General features: G+C 38.5%; 1 long non-coding RNA gene across 1 annotated transcript; it reads right to left on the bottom strand.

The window, feature by feature from the left end:
* Nucleotides 1–937: 937 nt before the first annotated feature.
* Nucleotides 938–12,337, bottom strand: LOC130683153 (uncharacterized). Its single transcript, XR_008996765.1, has 3 exons — nucleotides 12,056–12,337; nucleotides 1,974–2,011; nucleotides 938–1,672 (listed from the first exon to the last, which is right to left on the bottom strand). It is a non-coding gene; the product is annotated as an uncharacterized LOC130683153 (long non-coding RNA).
* Between the last annotated feature and the right edge of the window lie 4,330 nt (nucleotides 12,338–16,667).

Here is a 16,667-nt window from a genome sequence, read left to right as displayed (position 1 = left end):
TATACATGGTCTCCTTCTCTCCTTATTGAACAAGATGCACTTTACATTCTTAGCTCACTCTGGATTTAAATCCTCTGTTTCCATTTCCTCACTAACTTCATATTTAATTTTTCTAGTGCTATTTTATATGAATCTATAGCCCATCTTTTATCCATTTTGAAACAAGCCAGGTATAAAAGAAAAGTATATGAACATATGCCCACAAAGAAATTGGTACTGATTGCTAGTTACATAACTAAAAGGTATTATTTTTAAGTGTATACCAAGAATTTCTTCACTTACAAAACACAATATTAACAAGTGAATAGCAGTTGAAGTGATGCTGGATTTGGCACTTTTCAATTATATTGTTATCTAGAAAGTGAAAAGATTCCAAACAAAAGCAAACAAACAAGAGATTAATTTTCAAGCTGAAATATTTTTAGATATGACCCAGAACCCTATGCCAAACCAAGTAATGAAGAACACTCACCACTGAAACCACATAGCCTAACTAGATAACATTCAGGGTGTTCACCTTCACAGTGAAATCCTGTACTGTTGGAGATGAAGAAAGGAAGAGAAAGGTGAATGGTCAGGAAGTCAGATTTGGGAATGTACAGCCCTGTTAATAATGATGGCCCATGAGAAGTTGTCTTGGGCCGGAAGCCTGTGGCCTGTAACAGTCTCCAGACAACTGTTCTTCCTGTTGGCCTTGATAATATTGCAGGGGCCTGGTGATTTGGTACCCTGTGGTTTGCAGCTAACATAAAACCATATAAAGAAATTCATCTTAATGAAATTACTAAGGGATACAGTTTACAACTAGTTTACTTTGGAGGTTGCCATCTATTCTGTTCAATGAGATTGTCACTTCGCAACTCACATGCTACCCAGGAAATTCATCAGCAATTACCCAAAACAATTCTGTTTCTAGTAGGGTTCCAATTTCAAAAATCCCATCTACCTTTGCCAGGGGAATCCCATCAGAAATGTGTTAGGAGAAGATGTACTTAAACAGTTATTTCCTAGCAAATGTGCTCAGAATCCAAAATGGCTAATTTAAAGTCTATGTGACATAAAAAAAATGGACAAGAGATGACATGTAGTACTTTGACTGCATGGACTGCTACTGGGGCTGGAGTGGAGAATTCAGGATCCTTTGTTAACTTTGAAATTCATACTTAGGAGTTTTCAAAAAACAACATCTTAAGTTTGGAGCTAATATGAGTGCCCAAGCCAACATTCCTATCTGTGATCAAAGAGAGTAAGATTTTAAAATAGTTGGATAACTAAGCAAGGGAGAAAAATATCTGAAATCTCAAAGCCAGAGATCTGTATTCAATTTCAAATGTTTCTAGGGGTTTTATATCCTGTGATAAATTCAAAACTTTTAAACATTGTATCTCAAGGACATGAGGGGGAAAGTGAACAATTACTATAGTAATTGCTGTGATTTTGAGATGGCTTTGTTTGAATAAAAATTCCCACATGCTAGAGTTGTATTATTATTTATTTTTTTACCAAGAGAAGGGTGTCCAGTCAAGATTTTGTGTAATGCTAGTTTCATACATCACATGAACTCCTTGAAATTATCTTCTCTATGTTTCAGTGTTGAATAGAAAAGTAAAAATTTAGTAGCAAGCATCTTGGGATTTAACACTTGACACATTCTATTTTCAGAAGTACAAATCTGCAACACAAATTCAAGGACTTGAATGACTTAAGTAGATGATCAATTGCAAAGAGGTATTTCTTTTGTTCCCACCTTCATATTTTACTGATTTATAGACCCAATAGCAAAATGAGTATAGAATTTTTGTTTTCCTCTAAAATGAACAATGGATTTCTTTGAAATATTACATTTTGAAGACTTAGAAAATCTGGAGGAGAGTGGAAGTTCCTTTCATTCCCTCTCCCTCCAATCCCCACTCCCACCTCACTCCCAACTAACAATGAGTCACTGTTTTCTCTTAATTAGGCTCCTAATGTACCTTTGCATTGATTTCCTCAGAAATGAAGTATTTCCAACCTGAAAAACATAAATAGATGTGTATATACATATATTTGCAAAATAAATGACATGAAAAAAATTAAATCAAAGAACCTTATAATAAGACATTTCAACAAGGGATGATGAAAATTAATTCAAAAGATTAATCTTTTAAATAGAAAATCCTAGAAGGGAAAATACTTTTGATACTGAAGGCAGAGAACTTACAAGGCTAAAGGGTCTTAGCAGGGGCGTTGACTTTTGGGGCTCCTGAAGAGGAATCACAGCAATGCTGGATTTTTACTTCCTATTTGGTACTGCTAATTTGTCCCTCCATTTGACCTGGCCAGTCCCATTGTTTTTTATCTTTGTCCTACTGTGTCATCTCTAGGCCCTTTCTTTTCAATAACTGACCTCTGGACAAGATGCCTATACTTGGGAATTTGATTCTAGGTCTCTGCCCTCAGTAGCTTCAAATCCAGCTTTTTTCCTGGGTTCCCAAGCCCAGTGTTTACCAGATCTTGGCCCCATCCTATAGAAGATAGAAAACACAACGAACTGACAGGTTTTCCAATCATTGTTATCATCCCCAATATTGCAGAAAATATCAGGGGATATTTATGAATGTGTTTTTCTGATTATTAGTAAACACACACATCCAAATATTTATATGCATTTATATACACATAAAAAATATGAATAGTTCATAACTTTAATAGCCATAACCCATGACAATCATGTCTTTAACTAATTTCCTTCCTTCCCTTCTCCCTTTTTTATCCATTTCATTTACAAACTGGGCTACAAGAGGCGACAAATGAGGCACAGGCCATGTCTGAACACTCACAGAACACTCACAGTACAAATCTGAATTGGGCACTTAGCCTGTTAGAAAGCTATGTGCTACACTGGTGTTTTAAAGGGGTTCTTTGCCTGAAGTCCTCAGAAATACTTGTAATCTTGTTAACTTGACAGTCTATTGCTGCTTTCAGTCTGTCTCCACCCTTGACCCCGTTTCAAGCCTGGCTCCATTGCTCTTGCATGAACACTAGACACTCCATCGCTCTCGCATGAACACTAGACCTTCTCACCCCTTTCCATTCCACTCTCTTGGTCATGCCAATTCCTGTTTGTCTGCATTTCTGTTCTTGCTTCTGAACTTTGGCAAAATGCTGATTTGCTTTAAATGCGTACCACCTAACTTCAAATTAATGGCTCCATTATTCATTTCTTGTTGATTCCTAACATAGCTATTCCCAGCATTTCTCATTCTTTTAAGCCCCACACTCTGTCATTCATTTTATTCAACAAATACTAATTGAAAATCAACAATAATGCCATGCTCTTGTGCTAGGTGGTGGGTATTGTAGTGGAGGACAAAACAGATCAAGTCCCTGCCTGAACAGATCTTACAGTTCAGTGAGAGAAACAGAGGTAGCTTCTCTCCCTTCCTGCTTTACTAGAAACATCCAGGCCTTTGGGGAAGCATCATCCACCTCATCTTCCCTTTCTCCATGTCATGTCTCTCTGCCTCTTCTTCAAAAGTCTCTCTACATTTCCTCTCTCTCAGAGAAAGATCCAATATTATTTCCTTTCCCATGAGCTCTTGCATTCATTCCCTTCTTTGCTCTTCCAAGACCTTACTCCTTATGGTTCTCAATATTTTTTTCCTGAAATAAATGATACTTACCTGAAAACCTTTAAACAGTCTGTTATTAAATACAAAATTGTATTTTAACTTTCTTTTATGAAAGAAATACTGAGTACGTTTGCTAATAATACCTTCAAACTCAGAATTGGCAGAGGCTCTTTGAATGCTATCTTATATTTTTTCCTTTTGAAATCTGTATTTTGTCCCAAAAATAATCAGCCTAGGAGCCAGTGGGGTGACATTCTTGGATGTGGTCTAAACATTCTGATGAACAATTCCTCAGCAGATATGTCAGCATTACTTCTTCTGTTTGGATCGCCTTCCAGGTACTTTCTATTTTGCTATGAAAAAGTCCCACACATCTAGGATTAGTTTTTCATCTTAGACTGGCTAACAAATGCAAAGGAAAATCATTTTCACTTTCTGATCTACTAATTTTGGATTGGTAAGGAAGAGTGCTTCAGATCCAAAATTCTTATGGAATTTCCTTGTAGGTTTAGTAATTACTTCTTATATACTATTTACTGCATTGATTCATGGAGATGTCTTTTTTGTGGTCAAAACCTGGAAAATCCTGAGTGTATGGTCCCTCAATTCCAGTGTCTTACTTTTCAGAAAGAGGGTGTTGGAAATTTCCCCTTAGGGAAACATCTGGTTCCCCTTTTTAAAATGATACAAAAAGGGTATCACCCAAAACAAGTTTGGAAAGGTGATGAGGGCATCACTGGTGGGTTTTTTTTTAATCATCACTCTTCAAGCCAGCATTTCTCCTTCAGGGACACAGAATGTGTGTCCAAGAAGCACAAATATGTCATCTCTCTATTGCTGTTGACACAATTTGACAATGAGATATTATAGAGATTTCTGGGAAAATGGAGAAATAAGTTTTAGCAAACACACAGGCTCTTCAAATGTTTGATGTACGAGTCCTATGCTATAGTAAGAGTCTGAATATCCATCATTTTCCCGAAGGGTGACTGCCTTTGGTTTTGAATGTGGGAGACAGAATATTGTGGGAGACAGATGAAAGGGCAGTTTGTATCCACCCTGGCAAAAGAGTCAGGGAAGAGGTTCACTTTTGACCACACTCCAGTGTCTGACCACATTTTCTTTAATCACCATAATTCACATTTTCCCAGAGCTTCAAGTGCTTTGGACCTCATCCTGTGGAAGCAGGCTCAGGCTTACGGGAGGGTGGTGTTGGGGCTAAGAGAGCACTGGAGACAAACTGAAGCAAATGAGCTATCCCCTATCAGGGAGAAGTCAGCTGTCAATATTATCAAGTCCAAAGGACAAGGTAAATTTTAGTTCACTTTGGAGTGTGTTTATATGCAAAGGGTCTAGTCCAAGGAGCCTTGGGTGATGTTTAGGAGAAAGCTTCTAGGAATTAACATCTTATAGCAAGTGGGTATGCAAATCTTAGATCAGGGAGGACCTTCCTAATTCTGGAAGCAGATGTATAGCCCCATGACAAGGGTCTTCTATGAACTAGATGAGGGGATTGTAAGGCAATCAGGACCCTAGATGACACAGGCTGAAGTACAGAGGATGTCAGTTCCAGTTAGGATGGGGTGGTGGGCATCTATGAATCTGAGACTTGGGTTGAAGGCTGATCAGACATTTGGCTCCATGATGGTTAATTAGGCTCTGGCAACTCTGTTCTAAAGTACAGGCCATAGGTGACTAATTCCAAATCCCTCTGGAGCTGTCCTGGCTGCTACCTTCTCATTGGCCATGGAAGAAGGGTGGAACAGCTTACTGGCACTAGTGTCTGCTCTTGCAGAGCAGCTGGCACAAAGCTGGAGTGGGGACAAAGGTTGGCAGTGACTGACCGGAAATAACTGGTCAAAGCTCATCATCTGATACACACACACATGCACACACATTATGGGCTAGAAAGCCTGCCCACTTATGATTGGTACAACATATGACCAAGGCATTATCAAGTAATAGAACTAGATTATTCAGGAATCAGGCATGACAGCTGGCCCGTACATAAGCCAAAAGACCAGTTAGATTAATGGAATGCCAGAATGTTCCCTTCTTTTGTAGTAGTGTCTTTTGGCCTTATACACCTGTTTATGTAGGGGTCACATTTGGGCAGGGCAAGTAATAGGATGGAGCATGAAACAATAAGTAGAGATTTAAAAGAAAAAATTAGGAAGTTCCATCCTTTGGGTTTAAAAAAACAATCTCTAATTACATAATTATAAAAGGGCTGACTTGGCAACCATTCATGAGAAAAAAGACCTGGGGATTTTGTTGGTAACAAGCTTAAAATGACTGAGCTGTGTTACAGTGTTGCAAAAAAAGCCAATGAAATCTTAAATTACATTAGCAAAGTAAAGTGTCCAGATAAAGCGAAGCAATAGTCCTTGTTGGGTCAGTGCAATCAACCTCCAAATAACCGGGAGACACGTGGATGCAAAAGCAACAGCGTTTATTGGGTAGCCAGCATGCTGGGGTCTCACACTCGCAGGTGGAGACCCCAAAGTACAAGTTCATTCTCCTTTTATACACAGGAATGGGGTCGTGTGCAGAGCGGGCCGTGCACAGAACGGACCGTGCGCAGAGCGGGCCATTTGCAGACCGGGCCTAGATATGACCTGACCTTCACTGCAATTGGTCTCAACTTGTTCTCCAACCATTTGGACCGGTTCCTTCTAGGTGGAGTGACACTCCTGACCGCTGGGTGGGAGAGCTGTTCACCTTCCACTGGCTGGGAGCATCCGGCCAGCCCTGTCTTTTACAAAATGAAGTCACTTATAAAATGGAGTAGCTTATGTCAAGACTCTTTAGTCAGGACTCTTCAGTCCCACTGAATTCAGCAGTGGTCAGGCCTCATCAGCAGACTTATACTTAAGCTTATCTTTTAAAAAGAGACACATATAAAGCAGCTTGAATCCAGAGAAAGACAATTAGGCTGTCGAAATATGTGGAAACCATGTCACTTAATATGTGGTCAAAAGAACTGATTGTGTTTGGCTGAAAGAGAAAAAAGATTGGGTCAGAAATGACAGTGTTTTCCAACATTGGAAGGATCCTCAGTTGAAAGGAATAGGTTCAAGGTTTGTTAATTCGGAGCACAAACTGAGAACTAGATTTCTGCTCAATAAAAAGCAGACACTTTAAAGAATCAAACCTGTATGACAGTGAAATGCATATTGTCCAGGATCATGAACTATACATTATTGAATATGTTTCAGTGGAGTTCGAATGGTTGTGTAAGGGATCCTCGTTGGTGTGTGGAGTAAGGAGGGAGGGCTTGCATATAGAGAAGGAGGGGAGCTGGTTGAGGTGGCTTCCACAGCCCTTCCCAATCCTAGGAGCCTATCATTATTCTCTACCAATTGCCATGTGAACACAACCCTTTCCATTTCTTCCAGTTTGTTCTCACAATCTCCTCCACCTACTCTTGCATCTTAACTTTTTCTCCCTCCAAAGATTCTTTCCAATTTTTTTTCTTAAAGAAGGAAACAGTCTTCATTTGAACAAAAGAAAAAAGATCTTCTTTTCCTTTTGCTTAGAGTGCTAGTATTGTTTTAACTGCTCAGCATCTTTTTGTTTGGAAATAGCATCCTGATTTCTTTAGGGGACTACCCTTCCCTCACTCTTGGTTCATAAGATTAGGGTGGTGTTAACTCCCCTTTTAGGGGTGATCATACGACCCCTGTCTGGGCTAGCCAATCCTTCTGAAGTCTGTCTCCCTTCAACATTTTTGCAAAGAACCTTCTTCACTCCTAAATGCTTTTGTCTCTGAGTCTTCCTTTCACATTGATCTGTCCCCTCCTCTCTGTGGCTCCTCCGTTTTTCTATTCTTTAGAACCCTGTTAGTAGTTTAATGCATATTTATTCAACACCTCTCTCATCTAGACTAGAGGCTGGTGATTCAACAGGAAAGTGCACGTTCATAGCCCCTATAATTTTGGGCTTACCATCTGATGACAATACTAACACCCCTTTATCCAAATCACAGTTTGGATAGAACCCTAGCACCTGCCCTTTTGAACCTCTATTTCACACAATGGAGAAAAGCCATAATCATACCTCAACAGCCACATTTTCCCATTGCAGACAAATGATACGAAATTCAAAAGGAACCAAAGGTTACAGAAAAAACCCTCTTTTTCATCTCTGTTCCTCAGTTCTCACCCCTTCAGCAGCCCTCCCCCAAGCAACTATTATTATCAATGTCTTATATATCAGTCCACAATAAGTTTGTGCACATACAAACAAATAATTTATATTCTCCCCATCCCCACCCTTTTTACAGAGTGGCAGTCTTTGTCCCTTGCTTTTTGACTCAACAATGTATGGTGGAGCAATGCTTTATCAGTACCTATAAAGGCACCCTCTTCTTTTTAATGGACACATACCTTAGGTTGTTTCCAATATAATGCTCCTACAGACCCATTGCAGTGGTTATCGGGGTCATATATTATTTCACACATGTTGTGAATTATCTGTAGGATAAATCCCTAAAAGTGGAATTGTTGGGTCAATGGATATGTCTATTTTTCATATTGAAATCTATTGTCCAATTATCATCCAAAGCAGTCACGTAAATTAACAGTCTATCAACAATGGTTGAGTGTGTGTTTTCCAATATCCTCTTTAACAAAGTACAAATTATTAAACATTTTGGTCTTTGTCAACTTGTTATGTGAAAATATTCTCTCATTTTTATTTTAACTTCCATATTTTATCATGAATGAGGTCGAGTATCCTTGTTTTTAAAAGCCTCTTGCCTGCAACTGTTTGTTCATATCCCTTGCCCATTTTTCTATTAGGTTGTTGACCTATTGGTTGGTATAAACTCTTTATATTTTATGGAAATAAGCTTCTTGTCTGCCATAAATATTGCAATCTTTTCTAGATTGCTGTTTAACCTTTCATATTGTTTGTGGGGTCCTTTTTCCTTTGTCTTGTTTATTTTTGCCAAGAACATGACAACTTTGAATCTTCTCTCTTTTCATCTTCAGTATATTGCTAAGACTTAAAATTTGTTCCTTCTTACTATTTCTATGCTAGGAAAAGAGAATGAGCAAACATTTATAAGTGAGGAAATGCAAGTAGCTAATAAACACATAAAAAGCTTAACCACACAAATAAAAAGAATTAGATTTCATTTTTTAGTCTAGAAAATTAGCAAAGATAATTAGAGTGAAGCCAGCATTGCTATACTCTATTGGCAGGAGTACAAATTAGTTCAGTACCTTCAGAAAGCAAATTCTCAGCAAGTAGTAAGAGCTTTAAATTTTTTTAAATCTGTATTCACTAATGGCAAGTTTAGGAATTTATGCTATAGATATAGCCATCATGAGACAAACATTAATACACTGAGATGTACCTCTGTATAGCACTGTTTTAACAAGGGAAGAATTGAAAAGCAATTTGAAAACTGTTGCCCTATAAGTAAATCATAGTGCAGCCCTACCAACAAAGGCCACAAAGCTACAAAAATAAAGCTTGAAGCTCTTAATGGCATGGGGAAATTCTCACACTATTATATTATAGATGGGATACAAAATTGCTTAGACAGTGAGTAGCTGCATACAAATATATGAAAAGAATATGTCAAAGCAGTAACTTGTGTTTAAAGAAATTATGCATGATATTTTTCTCCTTTTTACTTTTCTGTGATTTCAAAAATTTCATAATGTACATGTATTACATAGTGTAATAAAAATCCAAATCCAAATAAGCATAACAAAAAGAAATATAAACTTGTTTGGAGGGTTTACTCTTTTTCATTATCTGTTTCTACTATGACCACATAGGCCTTCTTCTTTCTTCCACATTGGGATTATGGTGACAATCTTTTTTACCCAGTCTTGCCATCTCTGGTCTCCTCCAATAGTCTGTTAGAGTACTAGAAAACATTGTCTGTCAGTACTCAAGGCCCTCCTATTCCTGTTGCATGATGTTTAAGTCACTCAGGCTGATACACCAGCCCTCTGTAACTGGCCCCACTCTTAGATCAGACAAGGGTATTTCCTACTACTCCCCAGCAATATTCTGCAGCCTAATTAAGAGGTCTTGTCCCTATTTGTGTCACCCTGTGCCCTTCCTTTGACTCTGCTCTTTTTGTTCACTGTTCTTGTAACTGCCTTCCTCATGCTCCTTTTGTGCCCAAATCTTCACTCATCCTCAGGAGGTTCCATCCCCTCCATGTCGAACGTTGCCTCACACCTGGTGGAACTCTCAGAACATGTCCTTTCAGTCACAGCCACAATGTAATGCTTTGAGGTTCTGCTGCCACTTTTTTTGTGTGTGTGCTAATGTCGACTCCCCAATTGTGAAAGCTCTGTGGAGGCAGGCAATGCTCATCATAACCTGTTCTCTTGCCACTTGGTTTCCACACAGCACTGAGCAGAGGGTAAGGCCTGGCCAGCCCCTGAGGAGGCTGCTGTGATCAGGTTCTTGGGCAATGTCTTCTTTTCTCCTTTCCTCTCTTCTGGCCTGGAAGCCTCTCTTCTGAGGAGGCCCAGCCCAGTGGCAGAAGCAAATTAGAGGAAGTCCTAGAATAGTGGGCTTCTCAACCTTGACTGGACATTATAAGTATTTTGGGAGTTCAAAAAAATATGGCTGCTTGCCCTCTCCCTTCCACCACCCCACCCCTGAGGTTTAGAATTTAACCCGTCTAAGGTGGGACCAGCACTGATATATTTTCTAAAGTTCCCTAGCTAATTCTAATGGCTTTGCTGACTCCTAGTCCTTCCAAGCTCCAGCCCTTTCGGCATGCATCCATTCCAGCATTTTCCTGTCTTGTTTCCAGGCAGGAAGTTAGCCTAGAACTAGCCAGAAACTCCAAGGAGATTGTCTTTAGATAAATCCTTTGTCATCAGCTATAGCCTTTGTTGTTTTTCAAAGTGTTTACTTTTAAGCCAACCACTGTCTGAGCGGGAGCGTGCTCTGCAGATTACTTTGCTTGCGTGGGTTGCCTTTCAGTCTAGAACCAAGATCAGGGAATGGATAGACAGACCAGCACAAGGGTCAAAACACACTCAGATCCCCCCAAACAAAACACTGTCATTATACAGTACAGCAAGCTGAAGCAGTTTGTTTCATATGGAAACGCAATACATAATTTGTGTGACAAAGCTAGAACAAAATGTCAAAGAGAAGAGGACGTATGTACAAAGAGGGAAAACTCAGCTGTTAAAAACTTCTATTAATATATTAGTATATACATTCCTTATTTATACAATAACAAACAACTACCACAGCATGATAGTTGTTAGCACTCACTACACAGAGGAGCCTGTTCTAAGGGGTTATTTGGACTATTATATTTAATCTGACCATTCGGAGGTGGGTACTATTATTACCCTCATTTTATAGATGAGAAGATTGAGGCACTGAATTACTAGAGTTTGGTAAGGGACAGAGCCAGGATTAGAAATCTTTCGAGGCTTCTCTTCTTGATAACTTTCTACGACTAACTCCTATTTCAAAGGAAAATGTGATATAAAAAAAATATCCAGGGTTTCTCAAATATCTGAGTACATTTTAAATAACTTCCATTATCTTTACTATAATAATTTTCAATGGAAATTATTCCAAAGTATACTATAGAAACCACTGCTTCTTAAATAGAGGACAGAACACAATTTAACCTTTCCTTAAGGACTCCATGTTAGCATCATAGACTTTAATTATTTGTGGAGGCTAGGCAGAGCCTGATTCTCACAGGCGTTTTAAGGTTTGTAAAATTAGATCACTTGACCCACTGCGCTGGACAATTATGGTGGCTGCTTTGCCCCCAGCCCCTTCTAAGAGTGACTGCACTGCCCATAGACCTGCTGAGTGTCAGCCCCTGACAGCCACGCTCTGCTCAGCACAGGCCTTGCAGCTCTGCAGCCATAAGTGGAGTGGACACCTGATCTAAAGCAGCTAAGCTCTAGGCTGGCCAGCATTCTACAATCTGACCCAGTGGGAAAAGTTTAGCCAAAAATGGGCGATGTGGTCCAGACTGTCCTTATGGGGATTTTGAACTGGGAATTACTAGTTAGCAGTGAGAGCTAAAAGGATATAGAAAGGGAGCCAGTGGGGTAGAATAAACAAAAGTTATGAGGAAGCAGATGTGCCGATGAGCAGAAACTGTGGCAGAGAAAAGAGATGGAGAGCAGGAATCACAAACTCAAGTACCTTCAGCAGTCTGGCAAGTTATGTAAATGAGAGAAGGGGGCAAAGATAATGGGGCCTGGCATAGATTCTGGAGACTGTCAAGTTCTTGTCCCACCCAAAGACTTTGGAATTCTAAACAACGTGAAGGCATCATCTTAGCCAAACAAAATGAGTCTGCAGGTTGAAATGGGTCAAGAAGCTGGCAGTTTACAAATTCCAAAGACAGGATGAGGAAGCCAGTTAGGGGCAGGCAGAGAAGCCGAAAGACAGTCAAGCACAGCTGGAGGGGAGCGCTGACTCACATTAATTAACTCATCTCCGAGGGGACAGTGCGCAGACTCCTGACGTTGCAGTCCTGGAGTAAAGTCAGACTCTCGACTGCGTCCTGCTTCCAGTCTTCCTGAGGCCTGGCTCTGCTACAGCGCCTGTTCTTCCAGAGGCTTGGAGATTTGGCCTCTCGTGGTTCTCACGAGGCTTTTTTGGGGCTGAGATCTTTGTTTTCTTCATTCCTTATAACTCCTTCCCTTAATATTAGATGTAACTTGAGCTGTTCCTCAGAACCAAAAGAGCCCAATGAAAACACTCCACATGGCCGCAGATGGCTCTTTCTTTCCCCTTTGGAATTGTTCTCCTATTTATAGTTTTTTCTGTTTCCTCCTTTGCTGCTAGGCTGTCAACTATTACTTTTTATGGCCGTAGTGTGCTCGCCTGTGCTAGCCATTCTCTTTGTTATTAAGGCGACTACTTGTGGAGTTGGACATTAGATCTGGAAGCTTGGTGGAATTTAAAAAAAAAAATTAAAATCAGCAAACAATTAGAGAAGAGTAAATTTTATAGTAAGTGAATTACATCTCAATAAAGCTGTTACAAAAATTAAATAAGCAGTGAAAGACCATTTAATATATGGTATTTTGGAAATGCAATTTGACCCTTTAGATATCTTGTTTACCTTTTTATTTTGGCTCTAGTCCAATCAGTCATACTAAAATATCCCTTGGTTCTGAAGAACCAAAACACATGGAGCCAGTACAAGTAAAAGAAAGGAGGTTTATTTAAGACATTATACAGAGCTGAAATGAAGAAAGTATGCATGATCAGAGGGCTTCTCTCTCTCTTTCTTTCCCTCTCTCCCTCTAGTTGCTTGGCTTCCTAATCTTTGTCCTTGTTTCAAATCTGCTCCATTTTCCTCTCTGCAGACGAGTTGTTCTGCTTCTCTGCAAGCTTTTTGGTTTCTTTTCCCTCCTCACACTGACTCGCATATGACTTTGGGCTGCCATTGCTGCTGATTTTGGCAACAACTCTTCATAACCTTGCATCTTCAGCGCCAACACCATCGTTTTCAGCCTCTGTCTGAGAATATGATCAATCCAGTTTGAGCCCAGTGTCTCCCCCTGGTCAAATGAGCCCATCAGCAAGGAGGGAAGGGCCCCTACTCCTTAAGGAACGCCATTCCAGCCTGCAGGCCGCAGGCTCACTGAGGAAATTTTGGTAAGGAGGACATGGTTAGCATTTTGACCAGAACAAAATGTCTAAATTACTGAGCTCTATTATGTTGTTATAACATTTACTTTTCCTCTTCTTCATGTCTCTCCATTCAGAGCTTCGAGTCCTGCTAACAATAAGTTGTTGGTGATGTTACCTGTCACCATGTGTAGTTAGTGCATACTCACTATCTTAGTTTTCATTCTTGTACAAATACAAAAAATGATAAAGGCTATAAGACAATCCTTGTCAGTTCTTTCCTGTCATTTCTCAGGATTCGATTAATCAGTTATCTTTGTAAAACTTTAATTCATGTTATGCTAAACATAATGCAGATTTAATTTTGTAACACCGTAGCTAAAATGGTGATGTTTCAGTGAAAAATCACTTTAAATTCCACATTGCATCTACATAGGGATACTTTCCTGATAAAAAAAGTCATGGTTTTAGGGGTGATTTGACAATTTGTCTAAAATCACTACTTCCTATTGTTTCTTTCCCTTCACAAATGTATGATAAAATTTTGAGTCAGTCACTGGTGGAAGTGTTTATTATTTGTTTTTCAAAAGATGCCAACCTATTAGAGGAAATTTTTGTCCTAGGCCAAGACAAGAACAGTTCTATTTTTAAAACAATAAAATACAAATTGAATATTTCTCCTTCTGCAGTCTAACATTTGAATGGTACTTAACAGTGTACAAAACATTTTCTCATGCGTGATTGAAACTTAATACTCAAAATATGGTTCTGGCATAACGACTATAGTACCACTTTGTAGCTGGAAAACAAGCTCAGAGAGGTTATATGACTTGTCCAAAGCCACATGTGGGCCAGACAAAAACTTCAGGATTTTACTCTAAATCCCATGTGTTTTGCATGGCACTTTGCTCTTCTTTTACTTATCCCTAACATTTTTGGGGGGAAGAGGGCTTCAGTTAAGTGTTTTGTCTAAGTGTTTCAAAATCTGTAAATTCTGTTTAAACTCTATGACCCCAATTTGTTTCTCTAACTCCAAGACCTGTATACTTTATAACAAAACTTTTAAATTAAAGTGATAGATTGAGGGGTACCACAGCCTAAGACAAGGTTTGACCCTGTCCCTCACAGTTGAAATCAAAAATACTATTTTAATTCAGTGTATTCCTCTTCTAACTTGTTCTAATTTTGCCAGGGATTTAACGCTAATTATTGCAATTGAAATAAAATGTTATTCTCTAACGAACCCATTCTTGGAAGGAATGACTCTCAATGATATCTAAAAAGAGCAAATTAGTCCCCTAGGTGAGACTGGGATTGTGTAGTTGTAGTGGTTAGGATGTTAGCCTACTTAAAAGAAGAAATGTTTTTTAAGGAGATAAGTGCATTTGCTACTTACAGGTAAACAGATTCTACTAACATCCAAACTGTTATTCTCATTAAAGTAGGCAAAAAGGGCCTCTAACATAGAAACCCCTCTTTAGCTCAAGTTACTCTAGGTATACAAAAGTAATACAATGATTTATTTAGCTTTTAAAAATTCTCTAATTCAGACTTTTCATTAATTTAGATTAATTTTTCTATTGAGTCTAAAATGAGCAAGATTTTGCTGTGTTTATTATTGTACAGAGGGCAAACATTTGATTGGAATTTAGGTCCTCTGTGTGAGCTATTCACTAAATTTTCTTTGGTGCATATAACAGATTATATTTTGTTTGGTGCTTATAACCAAATTCCATTTGGTGCTTATAACAGCCTGCTCAGGACTATGCCAAGCAGAGGAATTCTAACAGTGCTTATGGGTCTGGAGAGTATGAGCAAAAAATAACCCACATGTAATAAAATACCAAGAAACAGAGGGCACTTGCCAACACATGAGTTATTTTTATTTTTATTTCTAATTCTTACTTCTTTCTCTTGATTATATTCCTAATCTCTTTGCTTAAAAGCTTTAGGATCAATTTGGGATGATCATAATCTAGACATCTAGGCAACATTTTAGGGAAAAGGAAAGAAAGTCCAATTGATGGAATGGGCTGAAAGGGTGAAAGCTTCAGTTTGGAACAGACAGGAAAATTTAGAGATAAACATAGAGGAACAGCAGCATCAGGTTTCTGTTAAGAGTAAAATGGTTAAAGTGCGTGTTGGGAAGAAATGAGAGAAGTTATTTAAGTAAGACCACAGGATTGAAAAACTTTGATGTCAAAAGAGAGGTAAATAATCTCCTTTTCATATATGAGCTAGTGAAAATGTGAATTAAAATGAAATGTTTGAAAGCTAAACAACAAAATTATGTTTTAAGGGATGATTTTATTTCAGAGTATAAATGTAGATTTTTTTGTATACCTATGCACACACACATATGCATATATATATATACATATACAAAAATTTTGTTATACCATTTTGCGCATATTCTCAATTTTTATTTTTCCATCACAATTGAATATAACCTAGCCAGTTTAAGTCTAAAAAGCATTTGGAGAAGCTGGATTCAATCTTTTCTGACTGTCATGGTTGTATTAATACCAATGCTTCTAATTAGTATTATTAACACTTTTGTTTTATATTTTATACTCTTTTAATAAAGTAAGGGAAAAATGCAATAAATTCTTCAAGTAATTGCCCAAACCCTGTGAGGCAGAGAAAGATGGCGTTATACTTGAAGCCGAACTGTTACCTACCAGCCAGCTCCCCTCACTGATCTCAAATAATCACTTAAAACACAATAAATTTGAAACACAAAGGGTCTAAATGAAGGCAATTTAGGGGCATCATTTAATATATGACCTTGGAATGAAGTCAAGGAAATCAAATACCTAAAAGGCTTAATGCTGAAACTATGTTTTCTAGAATATGTGCAATGTGTTTGGGTATATATTAATAAGAAAAACAAGAGATTAGATAGAAGGAGGCTATTTTTTAAGGAAAAAGACCATAGAAATTCAGCTCTGAAAAGGCACATGGTTTAGTAAAGGTTCAAAGGATTTGGAACATTTCCATCATAATCTCCACCAGGTGAAGTGCTCTGAGCCTGGGAAGTCCTGAGTGACCCAGGGCAATTTATTTCCCTTCGATGGGCTTCATTTTCCACACCTGACAAATGGTACATTATTCCTTATTGGACTGATGTAAAGATTTGTAAGAAAAATACATGAAGCATTACTCAGTGACTGACACATAGTAGGTACTTAATAAATGGTAGCAATTTTTTTATTGGATGGATATTCTAAGGAACAATAATTTCTAATTATTATGAGCTGCTCTTCACTGTTACCAGTTAGCAGAAGGCTACTCCAACTGATTGTAGGGGAAAAGTCTCACCAACAGCAGCAGGAATTACTCCATAGTTTATGTCTCCAAATACTATCCTGGTTTAGGGTAGTATTTTGCAAAGATGGGAATCCTATGGTAATGTTTTCAGGACACTTTCCCTTCATCATTCTCTAAAATGGT

This window comes from Manis pentadactyla, chromosome 3 (assembly GCF_030020395.1).
Source record: "Manis pentadactyla isolate mManPen7 chromosome 3, mManPen7.hap1, whole genome shotgun sequence".
In the NCBI taxonomy this organism is placed as follows: Eukaryota; Metazoa; Chordata; class Mammalia; order Pholidota; family Manidae; genus Manis; species Manis pentadactyla.
The sequence above is the reverse complement of the archived record's forward strand: the minus strand, read 5'-3'. Positions and strand labels throughout refer to the sequence as shown.